Source organism: Eriocheir sinensis, unplaced genomic scaffold (genome assembly GCF_024679095.1).
Source record: "Eriocheir sinensis breed Jianghai 21 unplaced genomic scaffold, ASM2467909v1 Scaffold1138, whole genome shotgun sequence".
NCBI lineage: Eukaryota > Metazoa > Arthropoda > Malacostraca > Decapoda > Varunidae > Eriocheir > Eriocheir sinensis.
The window spans coordinates 81130-103652 of record NW_026110450.1 but is presented as its reverse complement, the minus strand read 5'-3'; positions in this window follow the sequence as shown (position 1 = coordinate 103652).

Genomic DNA, 22523 nt, shown 5'->3' with positions numbered 1-22523 from the left:
GACTCTTTGTGTCGCTGTCCTTCTGCCTCTCGCTCCCCTCTGTCTCTGTCCCGGACACTTTCTCGCGATCACTAAATCTGATTGTATTTGTTGTTGTGACACACACACACACACACACTTTGTCTGTCCGTCTCTCTCTCTCTCTCTCTCTCTCTCTCTCTCTCTCTCTCTCTCTCTCTCTCTCTCTCTCTCTCCCTCATCTATATACAACTTTTTATATCTCCTGTTGTTTTTGTGTGTGTGTGTGTGTGTATATATATATATATATATATATATATATATAGAGAGAGAGAGAGAGAGAGAGAGAGAGAGAGAGAGAGAGAGAGAGAGAGAGAGAGAGAGAGATTTATATAGATTTACATAGAAAATCAGACCACACAGACCCCATGGTCCAGACTTGGTGGTCTGTCCTTAAACCTAAGTGATTTTACATTAATCAGAAGACTCCAAAACGTTGCATTTCTACTCTAGTTGATATTAAGTTGAAGGAAGTGACGGTCGAGCTTATTTTTGAAGGAGTCAATCGTGTTACACTGGACCACTGATGATGGGAGCTTATTCCATTCTCGCACTACAACGTTGGTGAAGAAAATTTTGGTGCAGTCTGAATTTACTTGTCTACATCTGAGTTTTACGCCATTGTTCCTCGTGCGCAAAGTGTCATCGATCATAAACAATGTTGATCTGTCTACATTCGTGAAACCATTAAGTATTTTAAAACATTCGATCAGTTTTCCTCGGAGGCGACGTTTTTCAAGAGAGAACATGTTAAGGGTAGAAAGCCTTTCTTCGTAGGATTTGTTGCGCAAGGAAGGGATAATTTTCGTTGCCCGACGCTGAACACCTTCTAATTTAGCAATATCCTTTGCATGGTGAGGAGACCAAAACTGTACCGCATATTCCAAGTGGGGTCTGACTAAACTGTTGTAGAGCGAGTATTACATCTTTATTCTTAAATAAAAGTTTCTTTTAATGAAGCCCAACATTCTGTTCGCTTTATTTGCTGCATCGATGCATTGCTGTGAGAATTTGAGGTTTGACGCGATTTTGACCCCAAGTCCTTGACGCATTGAACGCTTTTGAGTTTAACGCCGCGCATTTCGTAATCAAACTTTTATTCCTCGTTCCAACTTGAAGGACCTGGCACTTGTCTACGGTAAAGGGCATCTCCCATCTATCCGTCCAAGTTGACATTTTGTGCAAATCCTCTTGGAGGCTTTGCCTGTCTTCGTCAGTGAGAACCGAGTTACCAATCTTTGTGTCGTCTGCAAATTTACTAATGCGGTTATTGAGTCCAACATCCACGTCGTTGATGTAAATAATGAAGAGCACTGGGCCAAGAACCGAGCCCTGAGGGACGCCACTAGTGACAGGCGCCCACTCTGAGTTAAATCCGTCAATCACTACTCTTTGTTGTCTGTTGCTCAACCAATTCGCGATCCATTGGTTTACCTGACCGTCAATACCTATTTGTTTTAATTTGTAAAGTAATTTATGATGCGGGACTTTATCAAACGCTTTCTGTAAATCAAGATAGACTACGTCCAGTGATTTGGTTACGTCATAAACAGTGAAGAGGTCGTTATAAAAGGTTAATAGATTTGATAGGCAGGATCTTTTGTTTCGGAAGCCATGTTGTGAGTCCCCAATTAATGAGTGGCTTTCAAGGTAACTCACAATTTTGTCTCTAATTATGCCCTCAAGTAGCTTACCTACAACCGAAGTTAGACTAATGGGCCTGTAATTACCTGGTACTTTTTGTCTCCTTTCTTAAAATCGGTGTCACGTTAGCCTTTTTCCAATCTGAAGGGACAATGCCTTGTCGCAAGGACATATTGAATACGGTTGTGAGGGAGGAGAGTATTTCGCTCTTTGTTTCTTTCAGCAGAGTTGGATATACTTTATCAGGTCCAGGACTTTTATTTGTTTTAAGTGATTTGAGGGCTTTAAGGACTTCATCGGGTTTTATTTCAAAGTTAGACAATGCATGCTCGGGATTTACATTAGTACTGGTGTTGGTGGTGGTGGTGGGAGGACTGTTATTATTAAACACCGAGGAAAAGTAATTATTTAATAGGTTTGCAACGTGTTGGCTGTCAGTCACTAGTGCACCGTCGCTGTTTATTAAAGGTCCAATTCCACTTCTGATCGCCTTTCTGTTGTTTATGTAACTGAAGAAGGATTTCGGATTAATTTTACAGTTGGCTGCAATATTTTCTTCATATCTACGCTTTGCCTGATGCACTAATCTTTTTACTCGTCGCCTTGCATCATTGTAAAGTCTAATGTTTTCGGGCGTGCTTTGGTCTTTCTTTAACCTGTAAGACAATTTTCTCTCCTTGACTGAGTGTTTAATTTCGCTATTAAACCAAGGTGGACGTTTATTAGTGTTAATTCGCTTCTCGCACAAGGGGACAAATGTGTCCTGCTGAGTGAGTAAGTGATTTTTAAAGTTTAGCCAGGCGTCCTCTGCATTGCCGTCATCTGATAGTTGCATATCTATTAGTTTTCGTCGGATTTCTACGAAGTTGGCTCTTTTGAAATTGGGCACCTTAACTTTATTTTCAGTCACCGATGTTTGAGCTCTAATGTCAACGCGCACTAGTTTATGATCGCAGGAACCGAGGTGTTCTCCTACCGTGACATTACTGACTAGGTTATCTTGGGTCGCTATAACAAGGTCAAGTATGTTATTTTGTCGAGTTGGTTCAGAAACCATTTGGCTTAGATAATTTTCCTCTAGAAATTGATCATTCTATGGGACTCACCTTCTGTACCCGACAGTGTCGCCCAGTCGATATGGGGAGGTTAAAGTCTCCTAGTATCAGTGAGTCGCTGTTATTAAGTGACTGCCTTAAGACGCTGTACATTTCAAGATCGCCATCAAGTGATTGCCCCGGAGGCCTGTAAGTGACAGATATATTTAAATTGACTTTTGCAATGTTTACTCGCACGCACAAATGTTCAACGTTACTGTTTCTTGGTGTTTTGTCAGTAGGTTGCAAGTAGCTTTTTGACAAAAAGGGCGACACCACCCCCTCTACGGTTTACACGATCATTGTTGAAGAATCTGTAGCCATCTATGTTGTATTCGGAACTTAAATCAATATTAGTGGTGTCGATAAATGTTTCGGTTATAGCAATTACGTCAAAGTTTTCTGTCAGAGCAAGACATCGCAGTTCATCAAATTTGTTTCTTAGGCTACGCGCATTGAAACTAAGGACTCTTAGGTTATCTTGAAGCTTGGTAATAGAGTTACTGGAGGGTTCAATGTTACGAGTCTGTTGCGGTGTGAGGTGTCTATTTACACGGGCGGGATGGAAGGACGTGGCTGAGAGTCGTGTTTTGTTGTTAGGGCGGTACGTACGGCGGTGTTGTGGTGCCGTCCAAATCTGGCTGCCCCGATGGGGACAGGTGTATGCCGTCCCTTTGGAAAAGTCTACTCTGGCCGTAGAAATCGTTCCAGGCGTTAAAGAATTTGACGTCAAGCTCTCCGCAGAGAGTCTGCAGGCGGTTGTTGAGGCTGAAGGCCTTACTGTAGAAGTCGCCCTCATCCCATGTCCGTGGTAGAATTCCTGAAATCAAAATATTAGGTGATTTAGTCTTATACTGCTGGATGAGCCTACGGTACTTGTCCAGCAGTTCTTCAGACCGGGTCGTGGTGACGTCGTTTGTACCTGTGTGGAGAACAAAGAGTGAGTCATTAGAGGCCTCAGCGGAGACCTCGTCCAGGGCAGCTGTGATGTCGTCAACACCAGCTCCAGGATAACAGTAGTTACGCCTACGACGGGGGACTCTGCCACAGAATTCAACCACCTGATGGCGAATCATAGAGTCACCGACCAAGAAGGTGCTCTGTTCCTCGTCCTCCTCCTCCAGTATGGCAAATCTGTTGTAGCAATGAGTAGGATAAATGGCTCTAGGGCGGGTCTGGCTCCTCCTCTCACGGGGTGAAGCATTCAGCGTCAGCTCTACCGGTTCCTGTGACGTGCCTTCTTCGGAAGGTGGCTGGGCATCGAGTGCAGGTGAGGATGGTGATGAGGCGTCAATTGCAGGAGGGGCGACGATGTTGGCCTGGATAAACTCCTGCAAGGTATCAACAGTACTTGTTAGTTCGGTGATCTTCTTCTCGCCAGCCGTCAGCCTTTCGTCCTGTTGAAGGAGTCTCGTTTCCATCTGCTGAGTCAACAGGCAGATCTTGCAGACGGTCGATCGTCCTGAGAAGAAATGACCAGAGAAGTTTCCTGTGCAAGTCGAACATTTCTTTAGCGCCATCTTGGTAAGGAGGAGGTATCTATATATTTGCTTTGCTTTTTCTTTTTCGTAGGGCAGAGGGACGCGTGCGTGAATAAGCGAGAATAAGTGAGAGAGAGAGAGAGAGAGAGAGAGAGAGAGAGAGAGAGAGAGAGAGAGAGAGAGAGAGAGAGAGAGAGAGAGGAGAGAGAGATAGGGAGGAGGGAGAGGAGATAGGGATGGAGGGAGGAAGAGGGCGAAGGAAAGGGGGGGAGAGAGAGAGGGTGGGAACGAGATAGGGAGGAGGAAGGAGAGACAGAGAGGGGCAGAGAGAGAGAGAGAGAGAGAGAGAGAGAGAGAGAGAGAGAGAGAGAGAGAGAGAGAGAGAGAGAGAGAGAGAGAGAGAGAGAGAGAGAGAGAGAGAGAGAGAGAGAGAGATGGGAAGGCGTAGGAGGGAGATAGGGATGGAGGGAGGAAGAGGGCGAAGGAAAGGGGGGGAGAGAGAGAGGGTGGGAACGAGATCGGGAGTGAGGAAGGAGAGACAGAGAGGGGCAAGTGGGGGGTAGTAATGAGAGAGAGAGAGAGGGGGAGGGGCAATGGAGAGGGGAGGCGAGAGAAGAGGAGGAGCGAAACGCGAGAGGGAGGGAGGGAGGATTACTGGTCTCTGGGGAATAATCTGGTCAAGTCAGGTCAGGTAGGTCTGAACACCTGCGTAGGAAGCGGCGTCGGAGTGGAATCTGGAAATATATAAAGAATGTGGCGGAAAGAGTGTAACACTGTGTTTTGTGTATAGGTGTATATATGTTTTACAGGGCGCTACTGCGAGAGGGTAGATACAGGCGGAGAGAGGTAGTAAAAATAAGGGCAATACTTAATCCTGTCCAATGAAGCACGTGGTCGCACAGCAAACAGCACACCTCTGCGGGCAGCTAACTCGGTTGACAATAAGCAGTACGCAGCACGACGCGAAATAGCACACGGCACACAGAACAGCAAGATCTACAGTACAATTCAGTACAGCACACGAGGGTGGATTCGCAAGCGAGAGGTCACGGAAGTGGGAGCGCGTGCGGTTTGACCTCTCGGGGTGAGGGCAAGGCGCTGAGAGAGAGAGAGAGAGAGAGAGAGAGAGAGAGAGAGAGAGAGAGAGAGAGAGAGATACGTAGGCTATCTATGGATGCATGTGTGTAGTATATATATTTGTATACGCATGTATGTGTATGTATGTACATTTATCTGTTAGTAACTGTCTCTCTGTCTGTCTTTCTAACAATTGATAGACAATAAAGAAAATTGGCCCAAAAAGGTGCGTTAAAACGTGCTAATGAATGATGGAAAAGTGACGATGAGGGAACAATAAGAGGACGACGAAAACACGAGTGTCAGGCACCAGGATTGTGTTTATGTAAGGGATATACAGTGTGTATTTATATAACAGGTGTATTGCTAGATAGATAGATAGATAAATAGATAGAGATATACAGTATAGTTAGAGATAGATGGATATATATATATATATATATATATATATATATATATATATATATATATATATATATATATATATATATATTGGGGAGGTGGCTGAATGGATAGCGAGACGGCCCCGCGTTCAGGAGGACGCGAGTTCAGGCCCCAACCGGTGCCACCAGGCTGGGATTTTCAGCCGCCGAGTTTCTTAAAACTACCCAGATGCTGTCCAGAAGAACACCTATGAACCCGGACTCTAGATTCTAGGATTAAAGATGAGCTCCGGGAGGGCAGCATGAGCCACTGTAAGATGGCGCCACTATAAACACTCGCCTGCTCCAGAACGGGCTGGGCCGACCATCAGGGCCCACCGGGAAGAAGCCTTGGACCGACCATCAGGATCCACCGGGAAGAAGCCTACCGGCGCAATAGGCAATGACGAAATATATATATATATATATATATATATATATATATATATATATATATATATATATATATATATATATATATATATAGATAGATACACAGAGAGAGAGAGAGAGAGAGAGAGAGAGAGAGAGAGAGAGAGAGAGAGAGAGAGAGAACCACGGCGCGATGTCACTCTTTTTATAATTTATATATAAGTGTTTTGCATTAGTGTTGCCAGCGTTGTAAGAAAGCTTGGTATTGGCATGGTTTTCACGTCCTATTATTGTGCTGCAGTTTGCCAAGCCCTCGTAAGCTGTTTTGTGTTGCGCTGCGTTTTCTTGTGTCGACTCGAGAAGTGTTTCAGCCGTGGGCAGGACGCGAAAGTATCTCGTTGTAGGAAGGCGTCTCGGTTCTTCTGTCTTACTGGTTAGGGTATACTGTCATTGAAACTTTGTACTTTCAACTTCTCTTTCGTTTTGACTCTCTCTCTCTCTCTCTCTCTCTCTCTCTCTCTCTCTCTCTCTCTCTCTCTGTCTTTTCAGTTTAGCCAAGATCCTTCTTTCCGCCGTACCTCAATTTTCCCGCCCTCCCCTTCCTCAGAACCACGGCGTTTCTCTCTCTCTCTCTCTCTCTCTCAGCACCACTCCTTATCATTTACGACAACATATCAAATTGCTTCGAAAATAAAATCCACCGTAACAATTTCAACGGTGCCAAATCAACTAAGAAAATAGAAGTTAGTTTTCATTCCCAAAGTCCTAACTTGAGTGTAAAATGTTCGTGAGTTATTTTTTTTTCCTTTTTTATGAACCCTGTAGTTCGTTGGTTGGGCCGAGGTTTAGGGCCGCTTTCAGTCACTTTGTTTTGATCGTTACCAATGGCTGTTATCGCCGCTATAGTATTTCCACGTCAAACTGGCCTATGAGGTAGTGGCGGCTGCAGAGGAAGCGAGAGATGTTGAGAGTGTATGGCAAGGTGCAGGGCTAGGCTAACCCCGCAGCCGCCACTACCCCATGGGCCAGTTTGACGTGGAAACACTATAGCGGCGATCGGCGCCATAGGTAACGATCAAAACAAACAAACTTACGATGAAAGCGGTCCTTAGTCTTGACGCCAGTTATAGCTAGGGGAAGAAGCTCATTACTCCCTTCTTTCGTATCACATTCTTTTCCTTCCTTTCATACCCTGTCATTTATTCTATTTAGGGTGTGCTGCTGCGTATTAAAATATCTCTTTTTTTTTTTCTTCTTTTTCCCTTTCATCATTGGTTATTACTTGCCTCATTTCCTTCTTACAGTGTTTCTATGGTCTTGTGTGTTTATCCCATTTTATTTTTCATTTTTCTTGTTAATTTTTGTGCCCTCCCACACACACACACACACACACACACACACACACTGTATTTCGTGCCTCTTGCTGTTTCTATGTTGTAATCTTTCCCTCCTGTGTTCCCTTCGGTTTTGAGTCCCTTTCACCGCCCTGTCTTCCAAATAGCGTTCATAACCAAGCACTTGGCTCCCACTTACATTTCACTCCTTGGTTTGGTCTGCCGCTCTTTGAGCTGCGGAGTAAAAAAAATGCCGGCGCTGCTTCTGACTCGCTAAATGGTTGGTTATCCGACGATAAAATGAACGTCAGCCGAGATAAGCTGGCACACTCGGGCATGTTTCCTCCTCGCTGGCCGGCCTCTGCTTTGCCTGCACGTTTTCCTTTTTGTGCCTCCGAGGTGAAGAGATCAGTATGCCTAGCTATGAGGGTAGAAAAAAGCTTCACGTTCTTGTGGCTTTCTCAAAGAAGACTTATATTGCTAGTATGTGAGTTGAGAGTTAGAAGAAATATTGACCGACCGCATGCATGATGAGACTGAAGGGCATACCAGAAAATATATAAAGTTATTATAAGGAACATTTTGGCGTCATCCTGGTTGTTACATAATTGCTAAACAAATCAGATGTATAGACATTTTGTAAAACCATTAGTGAAATTGTGCACTAGTGGTGGTATGATGAAAGGAGTTTTGCCACTCGATATGATAAACTGCGGATGTCATGTACGGTTGATAAGATAACGGCTGCTGACATCCGTTCAGGGACTTGTGTTTGTGGTAAGTACCCTCCCGCTCCTTCTCTACAACATAAAACAATGGGAATGCTATCATTCAGACAATCAGGTCGCCATGCCTTAAATAATTAAGTTAAGTTAAGGGTACAAGATTTTTTAATGCGGTTACATAAGCTATCATGCCCTTCCTGCTTTATTACTAATAGGCTCAGGTGTTTGTCTGTATAAGAACTATGGTTCACAGTACCCGATAAATGCGTGTGCTGCATAGTTTTGAATTATGCTGCGCTTACGTTCATCGCCATCCTCTGCTAATGATGATGCATTTGTTCACTTGATCTTTGATAATGCTGACCATAATATTGCACCTCTTGAATGGCAGGGTAATTTCTAAAGTCTAGGTGGCATCATAGTTGTGACACCCCGCCCTGGTAGCAGGGATGGACTATTCATATTCGGTATTCGTATTCGAATACATTCGAATACCGTATATGGATGTATTCGTATTTGAATAATTATTGCTTGAAATCAAAATATTCTCATTCGTATTCGAATACAAGAAAAAAGTATTCGTATTCTGTGAACAATCTGAAGCAGCGTCAGGCTGAACCTCAAGCCGGCGCTAGTCTTTGGAGACGATCACTATGCACATTCTGTGTATTTAAAAAAAAAAAAAAAAAAAAAGATCGTAAAGCTCAAATTTCCGTCCACCTATTTATCTGACTATTTCTGCCTAAACCACATATAAAAAAACACACCAAGGATTTTTTTTTATTACCGTTGGTGACACCCAATAAAGTTTAGGTCAGAGTATCAAAGGCCCCCCCTCCCCGACGAACGTGTCGACGGCAAAAGAAGCTTCAAAAAGGACCCAAAATTACTTTAAGTGCCATAAAAGTTGGCTGATAAAACCGTGTAGGTTGCCAGTGTTGCTGTAGTCAAGGGATACTGCACTCCTTCGAAGAAGAACTTTAAGGACAATCATGTACACAAGGAACTCTAGTAATAATCTAGCATTAGCTACAGAAATGGTTGCTCCATCTGTCCAGTTTCCTTGTTTAAAACACGAGATCAAATCAGTAGATAGCCTATTGGCGTCTACGGCCTATTAAAAAGGACACTCGTTTGCAGTGTCCACAGCAAAATTTATATCCTTTACGAGGCTGTGTTGCCCATCTTCCCCAAATGTTAAAAGAAAAAGTGACAAACGCATCATAATCCTTTCGTTCTGTGAACGCGCTCTTGTTTATGAGGGCCGTCGTTCCCGTTCCCGGGATTGACCTTCGAGCGACTGAGAGATATTTTATCTCCCGGATCTGACACGAATGATATGTCCATGACAATCTCACTTTGAAACTAGAAGTCCCTGGTTAACTGTTTTTAGTGTTTTTGTTTACTTTTTAAAGTTGCTGGTGTTAAGTGTTATAGTTTAAGGCGCGAAGTGTTATTCACTCGTCACAGGGCCGGTGTTACCGTGGGCTGCTTCACAAGTTGATTATAGTAAGTGAGATAACACGATAGCCTTTTAGTTAAGTGATGTGTGGCCGAGCGGTAGCCGTTATAAGTTCCCTTTAGTTCTCTCTCTCACATGGACACAAAAAGATATGAATGTACTTTAAGTATATTAACAGTATTATACAAAAGTTTACAGTTTTCGTGAGCGAGTGGCACCAAACCAGAGACAGCCACACCGCAGGGCGCCTGCCCGTCACACATCTCTCTCTTCGCGTTGTTCGCTCCTTGTTATTTGCTTGTAGTTCGTCCGGAAGGGTGTGGGTTCCGGTTGATGACTGCTGATGAAAGTCATCATTTGCTGATCCTAGTGTCAGTTCATCACAGCTTCCCACGGCCAAAAGCCAAAAATGTTAAGAACGAAAGGGAATGTGAAAGACGAAAGATATAGGGAAGAAGAGGAGGTAAAATTAATTAAATGTATCTATGAGCTATTGCATGATTTTTGAGTTAGGTGAAAAACAAAAAGTAAAGGGAAAGAAAAGCGAAAGGCAAAAGTAAGTACGAAAGGTAAAGCGAAGAAGTAGTTAAAAAAATGTATCCCTGATCTTCTGTGTATTTTTTTTGTCTAAATAACAATAACTACGTAAGCGAGGGACAGAGCACAAGCTTGCAAAGAAGGTGGCGAGGCGAAATTTACGACAAGGATGCGATAGAAACAAGTGTTAATAGCACAAAAACTGTGCTAGAACGGTGTCGCATGACCCTCCAACCCCCCCCCTACAATTTATATTATGCAACTAGGGGTCTAAAATGGAAAATGCTGAAAAGTAAAGATGGCGCCACTATAAACACTTGCCTGCGCCACAACGGGCTGGGGCCGACCATTAGGTCCTACTATGAAGGACTACCGGCGCCACAGGACGTTAAAAAAAATAATAATGCCATGTTGTAGGGTTCATCAGGGCTAACAAATGTTATTATACAATGCCATGTCTACAATGCATGGGTAAGCCAGGAAAACAACTTGAAGAGAACAACAACAACAAGATAGACAATCTGTTGATCGGCTTCTGCGACGCCGATAAAAATGAAATAAAGACAAGACTCGCGAGATGAATCTGTTGTTGCTATGTATTTGAACGCGACCCAGTATATAGTAATAATAAAAGAAGAAGAAAAAATAATATGAAAAAGAAAGAAGAAGAAGAAGAAGAAGAAGAAGAAGAAGAAAGAAAAGGAAGAAGAAAAAAAAAGAAAAGGAAGAAGAAGAAGAAGAAGAAGAAGAAGAAATAAAAAATGAATGTTTACAATGAAGGCGTGTATGGAAATGTCGCCCAATAGAAATAATAATAATAATAATAATAATAATAATAATAATAATAATAATGATAATAATGATAATAATGATAAGAAGAAGAAGAAGAAGAAAATAAAAAACAAACAAATTGCTCACGACATGACTGCCCTCCTGCACAACAAACTCAGGAAGCCGTAAGCCGTGAACGATAAATTTCACTGCGGACAAAAAAAAAGGATGTTTACACAGCTGATACAGACAGACAAACAGACGGACAGACGGACACGGATACAGGGGGACTCAAGGACAGAGAGAACAAGCGCAAGGATACACAAGAATATAAATAAATCTAGACAGAGAGACACAAACAGACGGAAAGACGGACAGACAAATAGGGACGTGACGGGAAACGGGAAACACACACACACACACACACACACACACACATACACACACACACCATTAAAATCATCAACCTTTTAATTTTTTCAAGACAAAACCGAGAACGATTTAGTGAAGAAAATATAAATCTAAAAAAAAGCACAAAAAAAAGTCTCAATAGTGCCCGATCACAAACACACGAATGACTTCTTGACTAAAAAACAAAGTAAATCGGAAACAAAAAACAAACAAAAAAACGAAGAAAAAAAAACAAAAATATTAGTCATAGGCTATCCCGGTAGGAGAAAGTGACGCACGTTGGTTAGTATTCTCCCGAAGTACTACAAAAATATTACCGCTGTTTTTGTATTACTTCAGCGTTTACAGGAAAAGACAGACAGAGGCGGATGTTCTTAAGGCCGCTTTTAGTCATTTTGTTTGTTTTAATCGTTACCAATGGCGGCGATCGACGCTATAGTATTTCCACGTCAAACTGGCCGATGGGGTAGTGGCGGCTGCGGGGTTAGCCTAGCCCCGCACCTTGCCACACACTCTCAATACCTCTCGCTTCCTCTGCAGCCGCCACTACCCCATACGCCAGTTACACGTGGAAAATCACAGCGTCGATCGCCACCATTGGTAACGATCAAAACAAACAAGGTGACTGTGAAAGCGACCCTTAAAATCTCTGTCCTTATATTTGTGGGCGATAAAAGACATACAGGAAATAAAAGAAACAGTGATTAAGCCAATGACCACACAGGTGTTTTTGTGAAAGGAAGAGAAGAAGAAAGACAAAAAAAGAAGAAATAGTGTCTTAAGACGAAGCATTACCTGAGCTGATAAAGACATACAGGAAATAAAAGAAACAAAGTGATTAAGCCAATGACCACACAGGTGTTTTTGTGAAAGGAAGAGAAGAAAGACAAAAAAAGGAGAAATAGTGTCTTAAGACGAAGCATTACCTGAGCTAACACACTGATAAAGACATACAGGAAATAAAAGAAAAAAAGTGATTAAGCCAATGACCACACAGGTGTTTTTTTGTGAAAGGAAAAGAGGAAGAAGACAAAAAATACGAAAGAAGAAATAGTGTCCTAAGACGAAGCTGATAAAGACACACCGATAAAGACATACAGGAAATAAAAGAAACAGGGATTAAGCCAATGACAACACAGGTGTTTTTGTGAAAGGAAGAGATAGAGAGGAAGAAAAACTAAAAAGAGAAGAAAAGAGTGTCTTAATGAAGACGACAACTGAACCAAGAAAAAGAAACTGAAAAACACAAACAAACACTTCAATACCTCTCTCCCCGACGACACGAACCTTCATTTTTACTTCAGCACGCCTGGCCAGAATTCTTTCCTTACACTGATGTTTTATTCTGTTCATTTTTTATCAAGGAAGAAGAGGGAAAAGAAGGTTGGGAGGCTAGGAGGGGTCGCGAGGTGGAGAGAAGTGAGGAAATAAAAGAAGGAAAGAAGGTAGGAAGGAAGCCTGATTGAAAAAAAAAAAAAAAACTACGAAGAGATGAGAAAGGAAAGGAAAGAGAAGAAAGGAAAATGAAAGGAGAGAAGGGCAACCGACAATAATGATAAATGGGGCAGCTGCGATGACGGGAAAGAAAAGAATAGAGAGGAAAGTTTGCCATAAAAGGAAAGGCAAGAGACGGGAAAGAGTTTGTTAAAGGGACGTGTCTGGAAGTGGAAGTGAAGGGAAGGAATGCGATAGTGGGGAATATGGAAAAGGGAAGGAAACGAAAAGTGGATGATAGAGTGAAGTTGATGATTACAGCGGATAATGGAAGGGGGGGTAAAGGAAGAGAGAGGAGAGAGAGAAATGTATCGAAAGGAAGGGAAAAGAAGGGATAGGATGGGAATGGGATGGAAGAAAAAGAAATAAATGAAAAGTAAGCGAAGGGACGGCAGTGTGGGGTGAACAGATAATGAAAAAAAAAGGAAAAAAATAAAGAAGGGGAGAAGATGCTGTAAATGATATGTGGAGGCCCTTGTTGTGGCGCGGGTTGTGTGCGCTCTCTCTCTCTCTCTCTCTCTCTCTCTCTCTCTCTCTCTCTCTCTCTCTCTCAGTGAAGAGGTCGTTATAAAAAATCTATTAACCTTTTATAACGACCTCTTCACTGTTTATGACGTAACCAAATCACTGGACGTAGTCTATCTTGATTTCCAGAAAGCGTTTGATAAAGTCCCGCATCATAAATTACTTTACAAATTAAAGCAAATAGGTATTGACGGTCAAGTAAACCAATGGATCGCGAATTGGTTGAGCAACAGACAACAAAGAGTAGTGATTGACGGATTTAACTCAGAGTGGGCGCCGGTCACTAGTGGCGTCCCTCAGGGCTCGGTCCTTGGCCCAGTGCTCTTCATTATTTACATCAACGACGTGGATGTTGGACTCATTAACCGCATTAGTAAATTTGCAGACGACACAAAGACTGGTAACTCGGTTCACACTGACGAAGACAGGCAAAGCCTCCAAGAGGATTTGCACAAAATTTCAGCTTGGTCGGATAGATGGGAGATGCCCTTTAACGTAGACAAGTGCCAGGTCCTTCAAGTTGGAACGAGGAATAAGAAGTTCGATTACGAAATGCGCGGCGTTAAACTCAAAAGCGTTCAATGCGTCAAGGACTTGGGGGTCAAAATCGCGTCAAACCTCAAATTCTCACAGCAATGCATCGATGCAGCAAATAAAGCGAACAGAATGTTGGGCTTCATTAAAAGAAACTTTTTTTATAAGAATAAAGATGTAATACTCACGCTCTACAACAGTTTAGTCAGAACCCACTTGGAATATGCGGTACAGTTTTGGTCTCCCCACCATGCAAAGGATATTGCTAAATTAGAAGGTGTTCAGCGTCGGGCAACGAAAATGATCCCTTCCTTGCGCAACAAATCCTACGAAGAAAGGCTTTCTACCCTTAACATGTTCTCTCTTGAGAAACGTCGCCTCCGAGGAAAACTGATCGAATGTTTTAAAATACTTAATGGTTTCACGAATGTAGACAGATCAACATTGTTTATGATCGATGACACTTTGCGCACGAGGAACAATGGCGTAAAACTCAGATGTAGACAAGTAAATTCAGACTGCACCAAATTTTTCTTCACCAACGTTGTAGTGCGAGAATGGAATAAGCTCCCATCATCAGTGGTCCAGTGTAACACGATTGACTCCTTCAAAAATAAGCTCGACCGTCACTTCCTTCAACTTAATATCAACTAGAGTAGAAATGCAACGTTTTGGAGTCTTCTGATTAATGTAAAATCACTTAGGTTTAAGGACAGACCACCAAGTCTGGACCATGGGGTCTGTGTGGTCTGATTTTCTATGTAAATCTATGTAAATCTGTTTATCTTTCCATCTTTCTTTAGAGCGAAAAATATCGCGACAACGGAGAGACATGGCCGCGAAAATAAAAGAAGAGGAAAAACAGTGAGAGAAAAACGGCGGAGAGAGAGAGAGAGAGAGAGAGAGAGAGAGAGAGAGAGAGAGAGAGAGAGAGAGAGAGAGAGAATTTTTAAATGGGTGTTTTTTTAGAAAGAGCCAGAGATTTATGATGCAGAAAAAACAGGAGATATAGTTAGGGTTTAACGAGAGACTGATGCCCCGCCAGACACGGAGAAAGCTGAGCTGTTTGTTATGGCGTAGGAAGAGGAGGAGGAGGAGGAGGTATGAGAGTAGAGGGGAAGGTGAGGAAAGGAAGTAGAGAGAAGAAAAGACGGAGAAAGATAAAAAAGTAGTAAACGAAGAGGAGAAGAAGAGGAAGCGAGGAGCAGGAGATGGGGAAATATGAGTAGTAGTAAGAAGAAGAAAAGGAGGAAGTGGAGGAAGAAGAAAAAATGGAGGAGGACGAGGATGAGGAAGAAGAAAAAGAAGAAGGAGGAGGAAGAGGTGGATGTGGAGGTGAAGAGGGAGAAGAGGAGGAGGAGGAGGAGGAGGTGGTAGTCGTGGCGGTGGCGTTGGAGGAGAAGGGAAAAAAATGAACGAGGGTGACAAGAGAAAAAGGGGAGTCAACGGGCTTAGGAAGGAGCAGGATGTTGAGGCGAAAAAATAGCCAGAAAAGATTGAGGGGAAGGAGGCGGGAGAAGAATATAAGGGAGAAAGATGAATGGATTATAATTATGGAGGCCGAGGAGGAAGATGAGGATATCTGAAAATGCTTTGAGAATACTGAAAAGTCACCTTCTTGGATTATCATTTATACTCTGGATGTGTTTGTTGTTTGGATTAGATATAAGTGAAAGAAGATACGGAGACGATACAAAAACTTATCAGACGTGTGGCAGCCCTTCCCCCCGACACATTGCTTCATGTTTTTATGTCCAAATCTATTCCGAGTGCATTTGCTGTTGACCAGATAAAGATGGATGAGTGCAAAGCCTTTTTCAAAGTACATAGGCTCTTCAGACCTACCACACTCCCTCTTCAGACCTACCACACTCCCTCTTCAGACCTATCACACTCCCTCTTCAGACCTATTACACTCCCTCTTCAGACCTATCACACTCCCTCTTCAGACCTATTACACTCCCTCTTCAGACCTATCACACTCCCTCTTCAGACCTATTACACTCCCTCTTCAGACCTATTACACTCCCTCTTCAGACCTATCACACTCCCTCTTCAGACCTATCACACTCCCTCTTCAGACCTATCACACTCTTCAGACCTATCACACTCCTCTTCAGACCTATTACACTCTTCAGACCTATTACACTCTTCAGACCTATTACACTCCCTCTTCAGACCTATTACACTCCCTCTTCAGACCTATCACACTCCCTCTTCAGACCTATCACACTCCCTCTTCAGACCTATCACACTCCCTCTTCAGACCTATCACACTCCCTCTTCAGACCTATCACACTCCCTCTTCAGACCTATCACACTCCCTCTTCAGACCTATAACACTCCATCTTCAGACCTATAACACTCCCTCTTCAGACCTATCACACTCCCTCTTCAGACCTATCACACTCCCTCTTCAGACCTATCACACTCCCTCTTCAGACCTATCACACTCCCTCTTCAGACCTATCACACTCCCTCTTCAGACCTATCACACTCCCTCTTCAGACCTATTACACTCCCTCTTCAGACCTATTACACTCCCTCTTCAGACCTATTACACTCCCTCTTCAGACCTATTACACTCCCTCTTCAGACCTATTACACTCCCTCTTCAGACCTATCACACTCCTTCCTCACCAGATTTAGTGCACAAGTTATCTCAAAGGATCTTGATCTGATAACTGAATGTTTCGAAGAATGGCCGATTTACGAAAAAAATATTGGTAAACTTATCCCGGGAAAATGATAGGAATAGGAACAAGAATACAGAAACTGAAGAAAACTAAGATTTTAAAAACGTTGCAGCTTGGCCTACAAGAAGATAGACAAGATATTCGGATTAACTGCGAAGAACTATTGAGCAATAGCTTCCACAGCTTATGTTGTATTTGTATCTCCTCATGATCTCGCCTTGAATATGGAGTGTTGTATATAGGCGTACGGGACCCTTCTCATCTGGGGGGCTGAACTCTGTTTTCCCGAAAAATGTTTGTTTGCCCGAAAAATGTTTTCCCTGTAAATTCAAACGATTATATATAATGTAATACTAAATACATAAGAGTACAGTAACTGATGCGACTGTTAATGTGTACGGGCGGATTTGGTTCACGAGACGCCAGTTAAATAGTCCTGTCAGGCGGCTACGACGGCTACTCTGCCCGAAAATCTTTGTCTGTCCAAATCTGGCCCCCCCGCCCCCTCGGCTCGTACGCATGGTGTTGTTATGGCTCCTCAACAGACCATAGAGACCTCGAGCACCACAAAGTAGGGCAGGTAAACGCTTTTAAACTTTTAATAAAGACTAATTCATTTGAAGACAGGGCTATATTACCCTTTAATTCCTAGAACAAAAAGACTACCATTTGATAAGCCGGTATAAATCTGTCAGTCAGTCAGTTGGTTGCAACGGAACATCCGCCTCCTCCTCTTCTTCCGCCTTCGCCTCCGCCTCCGCCTCTGCCTCCTCCATTTAATTTGACTATCTGGCAGTATCTTTTCTGTGTCACCTCTTCTCAGTACCTTTGTTAATTATCCCTTCCGCTGTCAAACCTTAATTAATATCCTTCCACCTTTAGTCTTTTCTTTTTTCTACCTTCCTCCCCTTACTTTCTCCTTGATTTGCTTCTTGCCTTCTCACACTCTCATCAGCCCGTCCGCCTTTCCCCTAACCTGCCGGATGCTTTTTTCGTCCTCCCCTCAGCGCGGAGCAGCGTTCCCGACGTCTGGAATGAGAATGGAATGTTATAAGGAATGAAAAGGGACAGGTCACGTCAGGTGTGTGTGTGTGTGTGTGTGTGTGTGTGTGTGTGTGCGTATTTCACCACGGCCTGATCAGAGTTGGACTCGCCATCGCCAGCAAGTACCCTCCCGATTAGTGCAACTGCAAGGCTCGTTAGTCGATCTCTGGGACTGCCAGGACCTCACGCGTGGAAGACAAACCTAGTAAGTCTGACAACCTCCCTAAAAAGTACTGCCCTATCACGTTGACTTGCTGCATATGGATATGATATCATTCGCCCACATTTATTCGCCCATTTGCCATCTCTTATACTCCACAAGTATACTTTCCTTGCTAATCTTGCATCCTCCATTTGTTCCAGTCTCACTTTATATCTCAAGGTTGCCTTTACTAGTCTTTCCCTAAACGTGCTCCATCCCATGTCATCCCTAAGAGCCTCTACTGCTGCAAACCTTGGTGCATTCAGTGCCATTCTTGCTACCCTATTCTGCCCCACTTCCAATTTTTCTATCTCACTGTCATTCCATGTCATCACATCCATTCCATACATAATGCTTGGTATAACAGCCACGGGTTCGACCCCTGGCCATCACAGGTCGAAAAAAAAAAAAAAAAAGGGGAGGAAGAGGAAAAATAGTGACGCTAAGATTCCTCAACCTCAGAGAGTGTACAGCTGGGTTCGATTCCCTGCTGTTCCCTCTCTGTAAGCTGCCACCAGGAGGTTGTAATATAGCACAACCCCCAAAGCCTGTAAGTGAGGAACGGCAGTTCTATGAACCAGGTGGGGCGGAACTAAACTAACTGTTTAGTCCCCAGACTCTCCCTGCCCTGGCAGGCCTGGTAACACTTGACTTTAACAACTGTCCCACCTGGTAGATAGTGTCCGTCGCTCCCCAGCTTACTATGGGTTGTTCCTTGAGGTAGATGGTATCCTCAGTCCCAAGTTTGGTAGTGTGGGGTCGTGGTTACCTTCGGAGGTCGTGGTGGGGGAGATTGCGAGACTGCACCTTAGGCGAGGAAGGCTGTATGCATTAATACAGGACATAGGCAGAAGACAATTTATTGATTTGCTTCCCAAGTTCCCTTCCCCCTAATAATAATCCTCACTCCCGATGGGAGTGTAGCACGTTTTGGTTAATACACAAGTCACAATATCCACCAAAAAAAAGAAAACCCTACCTAATATTTTGACTGAGGCTATGGAGCTGGAGTCACAGGCTTAAGCCTCTTCCAGAAAAAGTCGTCTAGGGGTCTCTGGTTCTAACCATATCCTCACTAGACGAAGGAAGTGTAGCATGTATTGTTTACAAATGTGAAAACCTTTCTTCTAATCCCTAATATTCTTATTGACAAATGCTACACGCGAGAGAAATGAACCCATGTCGGGATATATCACAGGGCTACCGCCGATTGGCTAGACACAATGATTTCAACTGCCTGCACCGGCGTGCACACACACAAAAAAACACTCATAACAAAAACCGGAAGAAAAGAGTAAGTGTGAGAGAAAGATCAGACTGTTACAGCTAAAGGGGGGGTAAGGTCACTGTTTTGCCCCTCGTCCACCAAGCGGGTGCCTCTTTCCCGGTGTACACAATTTCCTTGGCTTGGTGGAGGCCTGAGAGCTACACTATGTTGTTGTGCCGTGCCTAAAGGGGGGTTTCGGAGCCGTTTCTACTCCCATCACCAGCCTGCTGGTCTTGGGGCGGCAGGGGCTGGACTGGCTCGCCCTTACCTTGGCTCCATTCAGGCACTCATGACTGAGGCCATGACCCTTGTCCATCACTGGCGTCTGGGTCCAATATCGACTCTCAATGGGGGCGGCTTCAAGGTGGCGGGCCACTCGCCTTGTCTAACCCCTGGACACCGGCCTTCAGCTTGTCTCGCGCCCTCACCTGTGCCGTGCGGAAAGGTTAAGTCCAGAATGAATCACTGATGAACGCCGGCTAGGGCTATCTCTCACTCCCAGGCACTCAGGACTCTAGTGAGCGGTGAGCTTACCTGTGCCGTGCGGAAAGGTTAAGTCCAGAATGAATCACTGATGACGCCGGCTAGGGCTATCTCTCACTCCCAGGCACTCACTCCAGCGAGCGGTGAGCTTACCTGTGCCGTGCGGAAAGGTTAAGTCCAGAATGAATCTGGCCAGGCAGAGCGGTTGCCTCGCTACCTCTCCTGGTGACGTGGCCACCTCAAGGTTCCAACACTTTTCCGTCTCACCTTTCAGCTTGGTACATTAATCTATCCTTCCTCTGCCTTTCTGAGGTTGTCTTTTTGTATGTTAATTCTAAACTTAATTTTCCCTTAATTTCTAAGTCTAACGTATAAATATATATAAAATAGGAATTCGGCTGGATTTATATCAGGGGAGCCAACCCAAGCTAGCTTTCTCGCTCTCTTCCCTTATCTACTTATGACATATTGTTGTGCTGGAAGCTTCCCCCGGCGACCATAGGCCTCTAGAAGGCTCCGGGAGGAACGAGCAGGGGGGCGGGGAACAAGGCGAGTCGTCCGCGCCCCGCGGGGCTCGGCCAGACGCCAGGCGGGAAGTTTTGCCAACTCGCATATATTTTTGCTACATGTTCTTGTATGATCTAAAATATACTGTAACATTCTAGACTGTACTGTTCTGGATATATATAGGAGAAGAGGGCGAGAGAGGGCCAGTCCCAGTCATAGTAAGCTAGTGGTAAGTGAAGAGTCAGAGTGAAGTGTACTACTAAGGAAGAAAATTAAACTACAGAAGCTGTGCAAAGTGTTTACATATCTCCCTCCCACGGAGTCTCCTGACGGCGACACGGAACCCAAGTAACACGTCCGGCATTACACTGGTGTCAGGAGTGTAGGCATTTGTTTTTCGCCATGGAGACTCGTTCCCAAGCTGCCCAGAGGGACGACATGTTGACTGAACTTTTGGAAGCCTTGAGACTACAGGGGGAGAAACAAGAAAGAGCACAGCAACAACAAGAAAGAGCACTCCAGGAACTCAAAGAACAACAAGAAAAAGCACACCAAGAACTCAAAGAACAACAAGAAAGAGCACAGCAACAACAAGAAAGAATACTCCAAGAACTCCAAGAACAACAAGAAAGAGCACAGACACAACAAGAAGGAACACTTCAAGAACTCAAAGAACAACAAGAAAGAGCACAGCAACAACAAGAAGGAACACTCCAAGAACTCAAAGAACAGCTAGAAGATCGCTTCATAGGATTACAGCTACAGCTAAAAGCAGTACAAGATGGAAGTGAATCAGTGCGAAGAGAAATGACTGATGTGACCACGAACTTGGGACAACGCCTGATAGAAGTGGAGAAAGAACACACAAATCTTCAACAAGAGATGGAGGTGGTACGAGAGACGACACACAAAGAAATATTAGAAGTGCAGGGAAAGGTGAACCGTACAGAACAGGCAGTTTGTGATGTAAGTGACAGAGTGAAGGCCCTCGAAGACTGCTTGGCTGGAAACGGACAGCCAGTGCCTGCAGGGGCTAGTTGTACCCAAGATGCTTCTCCTAAGCAAGTACGGGGTAGTTTAAGCCCTGCTTCGCCTGAGTTTATCCCCGCAAGAAGTTCCGCCAGCCCCATGAGTCTGCTGGGTTCGCCTGTTAGAAAGAAGCCTCAGGAGTTTGATGGCAAGGTCTCCTGGGAGGCTTACCGCGCTCAGTTTGAGCTGTTGGCAGCCCGGAACGGATGGGATGACCAAGAGTGCGCGGTACAGCTGGCCACTAGCCTGAAAGGGGCGGCGCTGGAGGTCCTTGCTCAGCTCGATAATGCAACAAAGGGCAGCTACAGCGGGCTGGCACAGGCGCTGGAGCAACGATATGGGACCAAGCACCAGACCGAGCTCTTCAGGGTTAGGTTCAGAACCCGCAACAGGAGGCGCGGCGAGTCTCTTCAGGAACTCGCTCAGGACCTTGAGAGCATGGCGCACAAGGCATACCCAGGTGCCAACCCTGACCTGCTGACGGTTTTGCTGCGTGATCAATTCATCGATGCCCTGGACAGCCCTCAGCTGAAGATACAAGTGAACCAAGCTAAGCCAACATCAATGCAGGAAGCTCTGGCACGTGCCATGGAGTTTGAGTCCTTTGTTAGGTCTAGCTTGTCGAGCTTCAGGGACGACTCGACTTCTGGCTTTAGGGCACGAAAGGGCGCTGTCAGCGACACAGACAGGTTCCAAGGAACGTGCTGGTACTGCGAGAAGGTTGGGCACAAGGAGAACGAATGCTGTAATGCTGTAGGCGGTAGCGTAGGTGGTAGCGTACTGGGCCCACATTCACCGCGTGATGGACGACGCGGGTTCGAATCCCCACGCTACCACTCGGATTTTTCAGTCACCGCCGAGTGGCTTAAAATTACCCACATGCTGTCCTGAAGACCACCCATCAACCCGGACTCTAGAGGAAGCCGTCCAGGCGAATCAAGAACGAGTTCCGGGGGGCAGCATGAGCCAATGCAAGATGGCGCCACTATAAACACTCGCCTGCGCCAGAACGGGCTGGGCCGACCATCAGGCCCCACCTGGAAGAAGCCTTGGGCCGACCATCAGGCCCCACCGGGAAGATGCCTACCGGCGCAATAGGCGATCAACGTAAAAAAATAAAATAAAAAAGAGGAAGAAGGAATATGAAGGTGGAGCTAAGAAGCCCAGGGAAGGACCCAAGTGCTGGACCTGTGGAGAAAAGGGGCACTGGAAGAATGAGTGTCGGAAAAATGTGCCCCCAACGAGGGACCACCACTCGGGAAACTAAGAAGGACTGGTTCACGGGGGCAACGACCAGTCTGTCCTGTACATGCCCCGAAGATATCAGTGTGCAGGAGAACCACCATGACAAGCTGCCAAGTGGAGGGCAAGGTTGACGGAGTGTTGTGGCCTGT